We start from the raw sequence: 16,158 nt of genomic DNA on the forward strand, positions 1-16,158 counted from the left end.
TGAGAGGCTATGGAGAACCTGTTTCATCTCTATAACACTTTCCATCACCCAAAACCAAACATAAAATTTATAATAGACCACAAACAGACATTTGCTACAGGAATATGCCAGGAAGGATCACAGGCACTGCTGTGTCTTCCACTCCTGCAGTAGAACAAGCAAAACGATGGTCCAAATCGGAAGTTAACCAAGGAAAACTCTACTAACCCACAGTAAGAGTAATCATGTCTTACAACAGGATTTGCTTTGCTAAAGAAAGGCATCACTCACACCCAGTACTTGCTGCACAAGCTTGTACATTACAGAGCATCCATGTTAAGCTGCTATGAAGGAGGAGGCTGGATGCTCTTCCTTCCCATCCCATTTCTCCTTTACTGTTTAAAGACCACATACCTTACATGTTGGACCTCTTTCTTTCAATCTTTGGTTGAAATTACTGCTTCTTGTTCTACTACTCATAAGAAATCCACCTGCAGGTTTTGCACTCTCATAGTTCTTCCTACACTTTTGTGTGCAAAAGACTAGGAAAAAAGCTAAATCATTTCCCAGGTCCTGATGTGCACTCACCTCTGAGGTTGAACAGTAGCTGTTTAGACAACACACAGTACATCTCTGTACATGAATTTAGTCTGAGCTAAAAAAAATCTCTAGGGCAAACTGCAATTGCAGAGAGAACCAGTTATGCATGATGTCATTATCCATAAATAATGCCCTGAGAATGTAACTACACCAGCTTTACATCATCTAAGGCACTCTTACTGTACAGCACAATTCTACAGTGATGTGACAAACCCTGCCATTGTCTGTTCTACTTCAACTACAGAAGTCCACTTTGCTCAAACTTTAATCGTTTTTTGATATGTGAACTTTCCGATTTTCTCTACTGTGTAAGTATGGATCAGTCTGGACATTTATAAGGAAGGAGAGATATACATGCATCATAAAATTAGCTCATATCTGACAGCCCAACACAGATATTATGGCTTATATTAAAAAAACAGTATATCATAGAAAATTATGTGTCACCATTGATGTATAACAGCCAAATGATGAAATGCTTAAATTCAAGCAGCAGGGGAATGCTGGCTTGCCATAGGTTCTAGATAACACAGCTGCTTCACCTCTGTCCCTTAACTTCATTTTTTATATTTCATGCTAGCAAAAAAGCAAAATTATTTAGTTTTATTTTTCCACTGATACTTTTGGGCTATTCCATAACCCAAATCCTGTAGCTTTAGATCCAGCAATGTGTACAATCACTATAAGGAAAGTTGGATTTTATCATGACATTATATGAGACACAAAGTGATGTGTCATAAGTGATAAAAGAGAAACATCACAAATATGATGTACAGAAAGGATTATTGCCCCTTGAAGATACAGAGCTCCTGAATCTCTGATTAGTGGTGAGGAATTAAAGTGCACTATTTTCCAAAAAATGCCAGCTTAAGTAATGGTACCACTGTGCAATAAAGAAAATATATTGCCTGAAACAGTAATCGTTTCTCCATTTAACTGATTTTTTCTATACCATTTCAAGTAAAAAATAAATATTGGGGTATTAGGTAAACTGTATCAGTCCGATACAAATATGTTATTGAAATGTGTATATACTGAGAAGTGAAGAACATCTTATTTATTTTAAGTTGTTGCAGTCTCTACCAAAGAAAGAATACAATATATTACATGAATTTTAGGATGTTAGGAGGACTTGATATTGAAAGGGGAAGAAAATGCCTTACTAAAAATTTACCATGCTTTATTTTCACTTATCAGTATAAATATAGCCATCTTGCTAAAGTGATATATACAGAATATTCCAATAATACTTCCCTGTAATACCACTGCACTGAAATCAGAACTATGATGAATAAAAGTGGACCAGAATCATCCACATAACAATTGGAGTTATGAATCCTGCACTGAAATTAAAAAAAGAAAACAAACAAACAAACAAACAACTAACCATGCTGTTAGTATCTTGTATATGTCTTATTTTCTAGGATAAAGGGAAACGTTGTGGCACAGCTCACTTGAGATACTAACCTCAGAAAGCAACCAGCTGCCCAAGCCAATGGCAGTGGGCTAGTCCTGCCAATGTGACTAAACCCAGGGTAACTAAACGTTCCTCACATCTTGCTCTAAAAAAAATAGTTAAGAAAGGAAAACAAAAATTTTCTCAAAAGGCAGTCTTCCTTGCCTTCTCTCATATTCTAGAAACTTCAGGTAAAACTGCTGTTTTGAGACTGTTGCCTAAGTATGGTCTACACAGTCATAGAGAGAAACACCAAGCCAGTCCTGTTACCATCCTTCTTTAGTATTGTTACTTCAAGAATGCTTTGCAATATGTTGATGACACTCATTGAATTTTTTCTGTCCTGCAAAATACATCCTCTTTTTCATGTAGTTGACTAGTTAGCCATTCGTAGGGAACATAAATTGAGAAGGTATAAAAAGCACCAAGTAAACAAGCCAAATTCCACTTTCCTAAAGCCAACAAACAGTGCACTCCAGCATTATCCCGTTAACTTCCTTGATTTAAAAAGAAAACTTTTGTTATCTGGTGTTGCCCATATAAATTTATTTTTAAATTGCTAACTTAGAGAGATCAGTTTGAACACCGAAACATTTATATAGGATGAGCCCATTCCAAAGAACATGAATGACTTCGAGATCCTTTCACTGGAAAGAAGAGAGCCTTTACATCCATCGTACACTCAGATGCTGTCTTTTCTTATCATCTCCTTCACTCTTTTAATGTTTTGCCTCTTCTGTTCAGATCTTCATATGTTCTCTCTAACCATTAGAGTATTAAAACATTCCCTGGTCATAAACAACTTTGCAAGGAGAGATACGCACTTGTAAGGCAGAATTTAGAGATGAAAATGAGCCAGAAATGCTCTTGGAAATCTCTGAATCTCTCTCTGAAATGAGACTCTTCAGCTAACACAAGAATAGGTATTATTTATTAACATATGTCCTTCTACAAGCCTCTTTTCTGGAACAGTCAGAAAAATATGCCAAGGAAGCCCCAAATGATGGATGCCCTGCAGGGACTAAGGGAACAGTTTTCAGTATTGTGTTCTCAAACCATTTTTCAATACTAAACTGAACTGAACTTCCCTATCAAAGTGTTGACCCTCCCCTGTGGAAGGATGTGCATTTTTATCAAGTAGTGCTAGGTAAGAACATGGCCACTGAAGAGATCATTCATACCATTTTACCACAGATGAGTATGAATTTCTGTTTCCACAAGTGAAAAGCTAGAGCTGCATAACACTTTTGTGTATGCTTAATATAAATAATTGGAACTCATTGTCTCTCACATGTTAATACACAGGGTAGAAAGGAAAAAAAGTGAAAAGATAAAACGTTGGTTTTCCTCAGTATAAGTAACCAGAAAGCACAATATCAGGATGCAGTGCGGAGTCTAGCCAGCAAAAGAGAAAGCTGCTGGTAGCAGCTCAGATGTCATATATGTCACTGACACAGGCACCAAGGAGAGCCTAGAAGAAAGCTAAGATATAATTTGTTTTTTTCCCTTCCAGGGAGAAATTAAAAAAAAAAAAAACAAAAAACCAAAAAACCCAACAAACAAAACCCCCAGCATTTATTCACATGGAAAGACTGCTGGAGCAGCCTTCCTGCCCATTCTTGCTGAATCAAGCCTGGTACCAAGAGTTGGATTTGACCCTCAATTTTGAAAGCCCTCTATATGCAGAACTTCCACGCATATCAAAACATGGTTTGAAGAGATACACAAGGTTTGAAGAGCAAGACTTGAGACTGCCTTGTTTATAAAATAACCCACTTCAGAAAAGCCAAGTGGAATTCCTTGGTTATGTGGCTTTTTCACACACAGGATGTTGCTCAGATGCTGCTAAACAGTAATGTTGCAATCATCAATTAAAAGGAGTTGGTGCTGTCAACCTGAGTGTTATTTTGAGATGCTTGAGCAGCCGCTCTGCTCTAGTTGATTACAGAAGCTGACGTTCTTGCCACCATATTGACTCTCCAGTTCCAGCATTTCAGCCTTAAGTGAATATTGAGTCATTTCTCAGGAACTGCAAGAAACAGCTAAGCAGATGCGCTCAGCCAGCCTTGTCAGCTTTTCCCTTGTGCAAATCCAAATGTAGCAAAGTTTGATTAGCACTGTAGAGAAAAAAAGACCATCTGCTAACAAACCAAAGGCATGTCCCGTTGCAAAAAAGGAGCAAAGAGCTGTTAGATACCTGCACCACTGAAATATAAAGGGAGCAGGAAGTTATTGTTTCTCTCAAACAAACGTGTGCCAAAAATAATATGGTAAACAGTGAAACCAACATAGCAAAGGTGAAATCACACAACCAGAGCACTTTTTCTTACAGGTCTTTTTTTGCTGTATGTAAAAATACAGCAAGTACTGCTGTTGCATCCAGTTTTCAAATCAGATTAAGGAAATCCATTATTCACTGGATAAAATGATCATGATTATTTTTTGTAGTTAATCCTAAACAATTTAGATTAAATTCCTAAGCCTGTGTCTGCTTAAATTCCTGTGGAAAGACTTTTGGAACACACTTTATAGCCATATGCTTAAGTGGATGATGTAAGGTCACATTCAGTAGAATTCTTCAATGAAAGATAAAAAATCTTTTAACAACTCTTGATGCATTTGAAATGTTGGTTTGGGGTGGACAGGAAAAAGAAAAAGAGGTCCTCACATCAATTTTGTCTCTGTTTATCCAACAGCTATTGCTCCAAAAAGATTGTTAGCGAAACACAGAAGTTGGAGTGATATTTCATTCATGCTTGCAATATCTATTACTTCATGAAATAAATGACCCTGAGAAATGTCGGTTTATACGTTTTAAAACAAGTTTTAATTTAGCCCTGTTGTCACAATACAGAGCAATATCATAATTAATGATGTGAAACTGGTAGCTAAGATGTCATTACACACGGGAATGTCACAGTGAATCAAGTTAAACTAGCTACTAAAAAAATTCAGCACTGGAATATTAGTTTTTATACGCACGGTATATCAAATAAATCTTTGACAAGCCACAAAAAAGGGTATGGATTTAATATGATATGGGATGAGCAGATTTGGTACAAAGCTGGCCCAGAATCTCAAAATGCCAGCAAATCAAGGCCTGTGGCTAAGTCAGACTATTTATTTGCCAAGCTGACCTACTTCTATTACACTTATCATTCTTCTGAATACCATTTACAAGAGTCTTTCTGTCAGAGCAAAAGACAATGTTAATTCATCAGAGCTCTGATGTCATTTCTAAGAAGGCTGCATGCCTCCTGAAGATGTGTTTACAAGCATTTCTAGGAAATGTTCTGAGCTGCTCAAAACACCTTTATCCTGTTACCAGCTAGCTTTTTCTAAATCAAATTAGCATTTACACATAAAAATTAGGTGTAAAAACAAATTAGCATTTAGACCAGATTAAAAAAATACTTTCAGTTGTTATGTTTCATTACAGAAATACACTTGTTAGTAGCATAAGTTACTTCTTATCTAAATATGCATGAACAATACAAAGCTTTAAGAGACCATAACATAATAGAAATTGCATAATAGACTGGAAGTATGGTATCTGCTGGAACTGGTTAAAAGAGCCACATAGTCCATTCCCCTTCTGGCCCTGTCCTCGGGGTTCCTATGGATAGGTAGGTTTGGGCGTGCCTAACCGACAAAATTCCCAGCCCTAGGGGCAGAGTTGGAATTTACACTGGGAATCTGAGCTGTTGCTTTTATAAAAATAATTTGCAGCTTACCACTATTCCACCATATTCAGTATATCTTCACTCAAACAGTACACATTATTCATTCACTGAGTGAAACAGAACAAAGTCATTTAAAAACAAACAACTACAAAACCTCCAAGTTTTACTTATTGTATATGCATTAGCTTATGGCAGGAGACAATTACCTGTCTGCTACTAGCATGTTCTGATACATAGCCCTTTTCATTTCAACAAATGAGGACATACAAGAGCTATTGCTGCTCTTGTACATGTTGGTGGTTTTTTGTTCCATTTTGTAGATGGATTTTTTTTCCCTTTAATAATCCTCCTTTATTAATCATCTCTTGTTTAAATTTGATGTGTACTTTTGAATCTAATTTTTCCCCTTAACTAAGGACTGTACTCCTGTGGATAGTTTCACTAGCCACTCATGCTTAAGAGTTTTCTACCATCAGATTTTGCAGCTACTGGACAGCCTGATTGCAGCCTGGGGGCACACCCAGGCTCATTTTGAACTGGTTTGTTCAGACAATAACTTCAGGGAGGATTCAGCCCCACAGGCTTTCTCCTGCCTCTCCCCTCATATATCCAAACATTTCCATAGACTTATATTTAGAAGCCCACACTGCTACCACTGCAACAATCACCCCCTTTAACCAGAAAAAGCTATTGGCTGCAGAGCTATGCGTACAACAGTCACTTCTCCACTGTAGCATAGATTCACCTTTAGGTAGTATAAATATTTAAACAGGATGTTTGGGGAGCACCGTTATGGGGAGTAGTTTCCCTGCCTTTCTCTTCACAACTAGGCATTTCGCTTTCCTCTCATGTAACCCTGGCTATCTGCATCTTACGCCCAGCGTCTATCTCTAATGAGCTCTTTTGTACGTGCACTCAGCCAGGCACATCTGCAAGGAACATATCTACACCTCTTGCTGAGGACTGCTGGCTCAGTGAATACCTGAGAGAGAGTCCATCAGCTCCGTATCAGCCTTTCCTACCTTGATACACAGTTCGATTCCCAAGTTAGTAATGTGATTGTGGCTTTGTTTGGAATATCTGTATAAAAAGTCAATTAATGAAATGTATAACACTACTGAGTGCTGGTGTGGAAGTAACTGTACCAATAGATGCCCCCTTTTTTTGTTAAAGAAAGTATGTTTTCAGCATTAACTACATTTTGTTGTACACATTGGTCCCATTTTGTTATTGTTATAAGGGCTTCAACCTAAGGACTACTCATGCAGTCCTGTAGACTACTGAGAAGGGAGGAGAAAGAAGAATTTCCTCTGCTTTTTCTTCTAGACAGCTTCTAATGTTTTCATAAACTTTTACAGACATTACTGTTATACAGAGATAAGGTAAGAATAGCTGTGTGTATACTTAAGAAAAGCATTTCATGCTGTGCATGCTGTCTCAGGTCATCAGTTACCTAACTTGTACCCACTCATACTCCAGGGGTGTTTTCTCTTGTTCTTTCTTTCTATAAGAACCAGCAGTTAAAACCACCTTGGCTCGGATTTTAGGATACTAGCACCAAAGGAGGGATGTAAAGAAAGGCAAGAGGATGGGATACAGCAACACATCACCACTAGTATTGTGTGTAGGGAAAACGTGGTGGACTACTGTTGCTTTGCTCTTACCACTACGAATATAGGAAATGGACATTTGTAGAAAAAGGACATACCCAAATTGTAAGGCATACCCCCTGAGTTCACAGATAGGATGCCAGCCTTGGCTGATGTTCCCTTTCATACCCCACAGTCCTTATTCCTTAAGGATGTAAGGACAGGATGAAGCCATTACTTCATTCTTACTTCCCTCCTTTCTAATCTTTTTTTTGGGGGGGGGGGGGGGGCAAGAGGAATGTGCCTTGATTTGCACTACAGTAGTTTTCGTTACTTAAGACAGTGCTGGGCAAATATTGGCCAGGCAGGCTTTTAGGGTAGTTACTAATTCTGTACCTAAAATCTCTGACTACGGGGCAGGAAAATGCAATCTGAACTCTCCTTACTACGTGACTGAAGGCAAAAAACAAAGAACCTCACTGCTCACTGCAATAAAGACAACACAGAGAGTGTCACAAATTCAGCAAAGTTTTTAGGGCACGCCAGGGATAACAGATCATAAAAGTGTACTATGTATTATGCAGTATGCCTTTTCCTCAAGTACCTTACAATTGTCAGATCTAGCAAAGGGTAAACTGAGGGTCATTTGGTTCAAGTGACTAAATGAACATTGAGGCAGGTCACCTTGCCTATCTGAAGACATTTAAGGTAAAATACTGGCAGCACAATTTTGAAGGTGGGAGAGGGAAAGGAAGTGAACAAATTCCCTTTGAAATTCAATGTTATTGAATTCAAATACCCAAGGGAGCATGGTCAGTGTATAGAGGTCAGCTTTCTGCCAACCACTGCAAACTGGAAAAGGCTCAGAGATCAAATCATTCTCTTTGTATGCTGAGATGCAGAAATTATGAGGAAATATTTAATAGTTATAACATAGATAAGGATTAAAATAATATTGTATCAAAATCTCAACTATTTCAAAGTGCAGCTGGTGGCCAAAAAAGGCAAGTTTGAATAACACCCTACCAAAAAAAGAACCCAACCCCAAACCCAAACCAGCAAATCATGCCAGGAGATAAAGCAAGCACTTACTGGAGCGTGTGACAGGTATATTATTACTGTTCGTAAATAGTTCTGTAGCCCCAGCACCATAGTTGGCAGTTTACAGACAGACTGAATAACATGATCTGTGCTGTGTAGAGCCTCCAGTCTCAGCTGACAGTTATACAAACAGGGACAAGGAAGTGGAATAACAAGCAGGTGTGAGGATACACATTTTCATTAAGTACCATTTCAAGAAACAGAAGCCCAAATACCAGTTCACTGCTGCTGAAAGAAAAGTTCTTCTCTACCCCCTCCCCATAGTTTTTCCCTCCCATCTTTATACCCAAACACACCTCCTGCATCAAATTCTCCTCTCCCTCCCAGAATCACAGGATGGTTGGAAGGGACCTCTGGAAGTCATCTGGTCCAACCCCTAAACTTCCCTCCCCTCCTTCCTCCGAGCCAATTTGACTTACTAGAAAGTCTAAAAACTACTAAAAAAAACCCCTGAACTGTTTGTTACTGTCTTAATGAGTTCGATCAGGTCCCAAAAGGGAGCACTGAGGTCAGATCTTGTGTAAGGGTGTGACCCCACAACTGGGAGAGAAAAACAGGAGCAAGACTCCTCCCTCTGAAGGCACCAAGTTGTTACTTGAGTTCAGCTGCACACACAATCATCCCATCCTCTCTGCTCCATGCCTTCTGGAATATTGCCACATTATTTTAAATTTTAGGTTCTTTTTTTGTTGCCAGTAAACTAGCTGAGTAGGTTCACGGAGGTAGTGCATTAGGTCTCTCCCTGAAAGTATGATTTCAGGAGCATTTTTATTCTGCTTTGCTTTAGGAACTCTTCTCTGGCAAGGGAAATATCTCAGCCCTATTTACTGAGGCTGCCAAGAGGACTGCAAATGAGAGATTAAAGATCCAAGAGATTTGTCCCCCTAAATCTCATAAGTATTTTCAAAAACCCTGTTGTAGGATTCCCGAGGTTGTTTTGCTCTAGTACACATTTTTACATCTAACCTCACTGCTCTTTGAGTGACCTCAGCAGAGGCACTTCAAGGTATTTTCCCTGTGGTGTGCTTCTGATGTAGCCAAGCCATGAGGGATTTCACTGCGAGCCAAGCCAAAGCAGGTGCTACAACATCTGATAACACATGATTCCACTGTCTTCTGTGAGGGTTTCTTTTCTTTTGATTCACTTGCTTTAAAGATGTGTGGGCGTTTGGTGGGTGGTTGTTGTTTTAATCAGTTCCCACTACCATCTTCCTTTTTCCATAACCAAACATAATTTAAAGGAAGTGGAATTTTAGGCAAGTAAATTTAATTCTGCCTTGACCCTGATTCAACATTTATTTTCCTCTTCTTTTAAGAGCATAACACTGGGCTCTCAATTCCATTTTCAAGCCAATCTCAGACAAGTACTAGTTCTTACCCTTTCCCAGACAGGTGGCCGGCCGAGAGATTTTGCAGCATTAGTGCTCAATTCATTTAGACTTCCTTCAAGACTGAGTGATTTCTGGGAGGGAACTCAACCTCTGTGACCTCCCACTGCACTGTACTTTGCTGCTAATCACTCCACCATCAGTCCCTGAAAAGCAATTTTACATAATCTTCACTGGGCAAAAGGAATTACAAATATTCTGCCTGTTACTCTACTTCTGCAATCAAGTTACAATGTCATTTCTATTCTAACCAAGTATTTGCATCTGCCTTTACCTACATATACATATGTATGTGTGTATATATATATATATATTTGTATGTGCATATGGACTGAAAAGACAACTTAGTTAATAGACTATGGTGCCAGCTTCAGAAGCTTATCCAAAGAATACTAAAATAGCCAAGGCATCCAATAATATATAATGGGAAGGTCAAATCTGAGTTGAGTATATTCACACTTTATTCAGCATGTCAGATACATTAATCTATAATAATCCTAAAAGCACAAGATAAGAATGACAGTAGTGACTTGGATGGATACTGCACTGACCTCTGACCCTTACTTTGGTAGGTCCCAATTATAAATTGTGCAGTGTAAGTTCTAGAGGCTCCAGCTGCAGCTGTTTAAAATGTATGGTTCCTTCTCTTGAAATTACCACCAGTCCCTTGCAGAAGTTGCAGAAGGGATCACATCATTGCCTCCAGCATCTAGAGCACCTTGCCACCTGATATGAAGTCAGCACAACCACCGCAAGCTCTAAATTGGAGCAGCTGAAAACTGGGTACATGTTACTACAGCTGCTCCTGCCAGAGAGAGGGTAGCTTTTAGCTGAGGGCAGTTTGTCTTAAACTACCACAGCTAGACTTCTCCAACTGCAGGAAAATTAACTGCAGTTTTTGGTGGCATATACTTTACAGTGGGTGACTGGTGATACTCGGGTCTGTTAAATGCATGTTTTCAATTAAGAATATCAGTGGATTCCACAAAAGATTTTAATGATAACAACATATACGAAAACTATGCTGTATTTGAGGATACTTTCCCTTTTGAAATCAAACATGGGCAACTCTTCTCTGCCAGAAGAGTTCAGGGGTTGAATAGGATCACTCCTTTCTCAAAAGCTTCACATATCCCTCTCCTGTGAGCGTTACCCTTTAGCAGAGCTGAGCAGAGACTTGCATGCAGCTGTCAGGGTTGAAGCTGGGGTTGCCTGAGAGAAGCTGGAGAGGAGCTGAAGGAGCAGTGGATGTCAGGTGTAGTCTGTGAAGGAAAAAGCCAGTGGCTGAGGAAGAAAGGAGAAAGTATCAATGGGAGTAAGTGTAAGTCAGCAAGGAAGAACAACAAGCTGTCAAAGGATGATTTTTTGATTGTGAATGCTGGAATTTCCACTAGCTTCACTCCGATAAGTCATGAATGGTAAGCAAGAATGGTTCCCTCTCAGACACTGGCACCTAGTTAAGTTCAGAAATCCAGACCAGTGCTACAGCAAAGAAAGCAAACTCACCCTCAGGCTAAGCATTGCATTCGTATTCCAGCCACCTCCTTTTACAAGGGAAAAAAAACAGTGTCTGTCTTGAGTTCAAGAGTCTGACAGTCACACTTAAATGCTTACAAGAAATGCACTGTGCAGTTAAAGCTGCAAAGGAAATATGGGGATTATCACATAGCTTTGGCGTGGTGAGGGCAGTGGTAGCGCAGGCAAATGTCTGCTCTGGCATTTCACAAACCTAATGGAGAAAGGCAAGGGTGAGAGAGCCTCTCACCTTTTTGGAAAAGCATAGCTAGAGAAGGGATTACTACTTAGGAGAAAGCAATAAAAAAACGTTTGTAATATATGCTGGTAATTGAAGAGCTGCTGCTTAATCCTGTTCATAGGTTTAATAGCTTCTAAGGGAATTTAAATAAGTTAGTGAGGTTTAACATTCCTCTGAGAGATGAGTCCATGTATAACCTTGTATTTTATAATTAAAAATCTCTTTGATCTGTAGGACCCAGAAAATTGATTATAGCAAATTACATTCTGAACAACCAACCACTTGATGCTATGAATAACACAGGAAAACTTCAAGACCAGATATAGCATGTCTGCATAGTCTACCAAGGATGTGGGGCAATGAAGGTCTTAGCTGCATAAATGAGAATCACATGCTATTGAAGGAACAACGCCATCATCTACTTCCCCTTACTTCCACAGAGTAGCAAAATATGTATAATTTTAGCAATAATGTGAATGGTATAATAATGATAAAAGAACCCTTAATCCCTGAACTGGGCTGAATGTCAAGCAAAAAAAATTGCGAGAAAATTGAGACAAAAAAAATCCACAAAAGGAGTTGGAGAAAAAAGGAGATAAAAATAGGTAAAATGAACTGGCCTTATTGTGGCTAAGAAGCATCAGCTGGGTCAAAGGAAGTGCAATGCCAATAAAATAATAGCTCAACCTAGGACAGATTGACATGAGTTATTTTTACTTCAGTAACAAATTGTATTAATTTATTTAGATTAAATATTGGATATGTTAACTCAGTAACTGAGCTAGACATAAACGAATACAGGTGTACACAAGTCAAAAGCATATTAATATTTAAACATAAAAACCTTGAATTTCCACCTTACTCCCCCTCATCACCCCTCTTCCAGAAATCAATCCCTTTTTCCCAGAAAATAATATTTCAAATTAGCAAGCAGGGAGTTTGCCATTAAGGTCATAAAGTCAAAGATGAACCAAGGGAAACAAAGTTGGGGAATACAGAAAAGAGAGTTTCAAAGGCAATAGCAATATGGAACTATTTTAAAGCAAGAACATCTCCATATTACAGCACATCAAAGAAAGCATTAATTTCTACTTCTCAGGCCATTCTGAACTCTACCAAGACAATAGTTGTCCTTTATACTCAAACTGTAATCACACAGAAAATACCATATTCTCAGCCTTTTCCCTGTTATTGAGCCATTGGAAACCAGACAGCTACACCATAATTTGTTCCATACAGGGAAATAATAAAGTGAAATTACTTCATTCAGCACTCTCTCCATCCCTGGGTAGCCTTCCTAGGAACCCTCATGGAGAGTGTATGCTACAAATCCAAGTTTTTCATAAAAACATGGATAGATAATCAAGACAAGGTGTGAAAGTATTATGTACAGGAGTCACATCTTTATCAACTTTAATTGAGTTTGTTTCTTAAACAGGTTCTATTTAAGGAGGTGTCATGCTTTAACCCCAGCCAGCAACTAAGCTTGTTCACTCCCCCCGCAGTGCGATGGGAAAAGACAATGGGAAGGGTAAAAGCAAGAAAACTCATGGGTTGAGATAAAAACAGTTTAAAAATTGAAATAAAACAAAATGAAATAATAGTAATGAAAAGCAAAATAACAGAGAGAGAAATAAAACCCAGGAAAGACAAGCGATGAAAATGAAAACAATTGCTTACCACAAACAAACCGATGCCCAGCCAGGCCCTGAGCAGCGGCTCCCCCACCAAGCTCCCCCCCTAGTTTTAATGCTGAGCATGACGCCATATGGTCTGGGATATCCCTTGGGTCAGTTGGGGTCAGCTGTCCCGGCTGCGTCCCCTCCCAGCTCCTTGTGCCCCCCCAGCCTCCTCGCTGGTGGGGTGGGCTGAGAAGAAGAATGGCCCTTGGCTCTGGGTAAGCACTGCTCAGCAACAGCAAACACATCCTTGTGTTATCATCAACTCTGTTCTCAGCACAAATCCAAAACACAGCCCCATATCAGCTACTAGGAAGAAAATTAACTCTACCCCAGCCAAAACCAGCACAGGATGTTTATAAGTAATTTTTCTCTACAAAGGTGAAACCCTGAAAGATAAGCTAGTTGATCTTAGACCTAGCTCCTAAATAGAAAGCTTGATGACACACCTTGATTGTAAGTGACATGAGACCATTAACTGTTGGAATATCGTTCAGATTTTGTCAGTAGTAGTTGAATGTTGACTGACTTTAAGTTGTAACAGAATTTTCAGTAAGTTACTTTTATGGAAATTTAACTGAATTTCCCCTAATTTTTTAGCATAAAGAGTATCGCAAGGTTTGGTGTTGGTTTTTTGTTTGTTTTTCATTTAGATAACATCACACACTTCTGTAACTACTTAAATAAGTTCTGGAAGGTTTCAAATTCATCATTTCCAACACATATTCCAAAATATGTACTTACATTTAGATAATACAAATCATCCTATTTAATCCCATTCATTGGACCAAAGGCACATTTTTATTTCAGTGCAAGTAGTAAAGGTAAAATAGGCAGGAAACATATGCCAATCTTAACAAACGAGACTAAGATGAGAATTCACCTCCATGTTTTCTTCAGTAGGATTTTATACTTGGATAGCTATGTTCAATTGGCTCTCTCAAAGGAAACATATCCTTTTGCAGTGGAGACATATAACTATTTTATTAAGCAGTTCAGTTTGAAAGAAAAGTTTCATAATCTCTACAGCAGCTTATACTTAATGAGTCAGAAATCTCTTTCTGTACATCTCATTTTAGTGTTGATTCCAAAAATAATACCAGATAAAAATCTTTCACAGCTCTCCAATATTCTTTCTCCCTCCCTCAGCCAAGCTTGTAATTTATATTTTTATTTCTAATGACTCAACTCTATACATTAAATACATTCCATAAAATAATACTTGTAAAAATAAAAATCACTTACTGAAGGCAGTATCACTTTTTAGTGACTGCATTTCTGTAAGAGTCAAAAGGCATCCTTTTGCATTCCTCCAAAATCACAAGAAGTGTGAAATAGGTGTTAAATAAAACTGGTAGTCACAAAACATCTACTACAACCAAAACCACCACAAACCATCCTCTACCTAGTATCCTATCCTGCAGCCATGTAATCAGCGCTAAGGCCAGCACTGCATTCTAGCAAGGATACTAATATGTACTACAGGTAATTTTGGTCAAGTCTGGTAAATCATATCCTGTATTCACCAATTACAGGAATATTCTGTATGTGTGACTAGAATTTTCCATCATGAGGCAGAGCAAGGTCAAACTTCTATTGCAGCCCTGCATTTTCTTTTCTGTTGCAGTCATTTGATTGCTGCATACACAGCACACAGTCAAATAAATAAGGAGAGCATTAAACGAAAGCCAGATAAGAGGTGATTGCTGAGAGCTGTGAACTAATGATAATGCTTTTTTTCTATTCTTCAGTGATGTACTCAGCAGCATACCTGCAATAACTAAAGTAGCAGATAATCCCCCTATCTTCTTGTAGAATCCCAATGATACCAATTATTGTCAAAGGGCTACATTTTTAGTCTTACAAATAGCATCCACTGATTTAAATTTTCCCTCTTAAGAATGCTGAAAACAGTGGCATCTCTTTTACACTTTTGTTGTCATTGCAAATCTATATCTGCCCATACTATATCAATGTGATAGCTTTTCTAATTGGATCTATTTGTGGGAGGAGAAAGGATCAATAACAGAGAGAGACACAGAGAGATACATTTTCAGAGGTGAGCTAGGAAGAATATTGAAGCTGAATTTTCATCAGTATGACAGGAGCTCTGCATCTAATTTCCATGAATATGGAAAACAGAAAACTTTAAAAAAAACCACATTTGTAAGGAAAACAGATGAACATTAAACTAAATCAGATGTTGTAATTATTATTTTTTTTTTAACCAGTCTCAAAACATCCATTCAGAACATTTAACTAAACCTCTGAAGATGCACAAATTGTTTGTGAAGAACAGAGAGACTGAGATACAACCCACGAAGGGCAGTGGACAGTGACCCAGGTGGTCAGAGGCTGAGCTCTTCATAGCTTACAGGCCTCCCCACACTCACTACCATGACAGTGAAAAGTGTAGTAACTTTGCCATAAATAGAGCTTCTATGCTGGCTTACTACATCAGATGTATGAAGACTAATAACCAACTATATGAAATGTCTTTAACTCCTCGTCTGTCTTATTTTAATGGAGTAGAATAATGTCAATGGCCTTTTCCTAACTTACAGATCCACAGGAGATACAGGTGTCTGGTAAGGAACCACAGAAATTGTTCAGCCCGTGACTCACTAACTGTACCACTCATGGATCTGAACCTCCACCAGTCCCTTAAAAAAAAATGCGGTATGTCATTGTTTCCCTAGCATTAGTACAGAAAGATACTGATACCAGAGGTTGGCAAAAAAACCCAAACCACTACCCCTTCCCCCCGCAAAAAATAAAATAGTATGGGGCAAGACAGTGAATTTGACAAAAGTACAGTCAACTTGAAATGGCTCATTATTTTACCCCAGATACATCACAAGGTTCAGGCTAGGCAAAAAAAAAAAAAAAATAAAGTACCTTTTAGCATTGTTTTGCCAAATGAAGTA

The sequence above is a fragment of the Aquila chrysaetos genome, chromosome 4 (assembly GCF_900496995.4).
Source record: "Aquila chrysaetos chrysaetos chromosome 4, bAquChr1.4, whole genome shotgun sequence".
NCBI lineage: Eukaryota > Metazoa > Chordata > Aves > Accipitriformes > Accipitridae > Aquila > Aquila chrysaetos.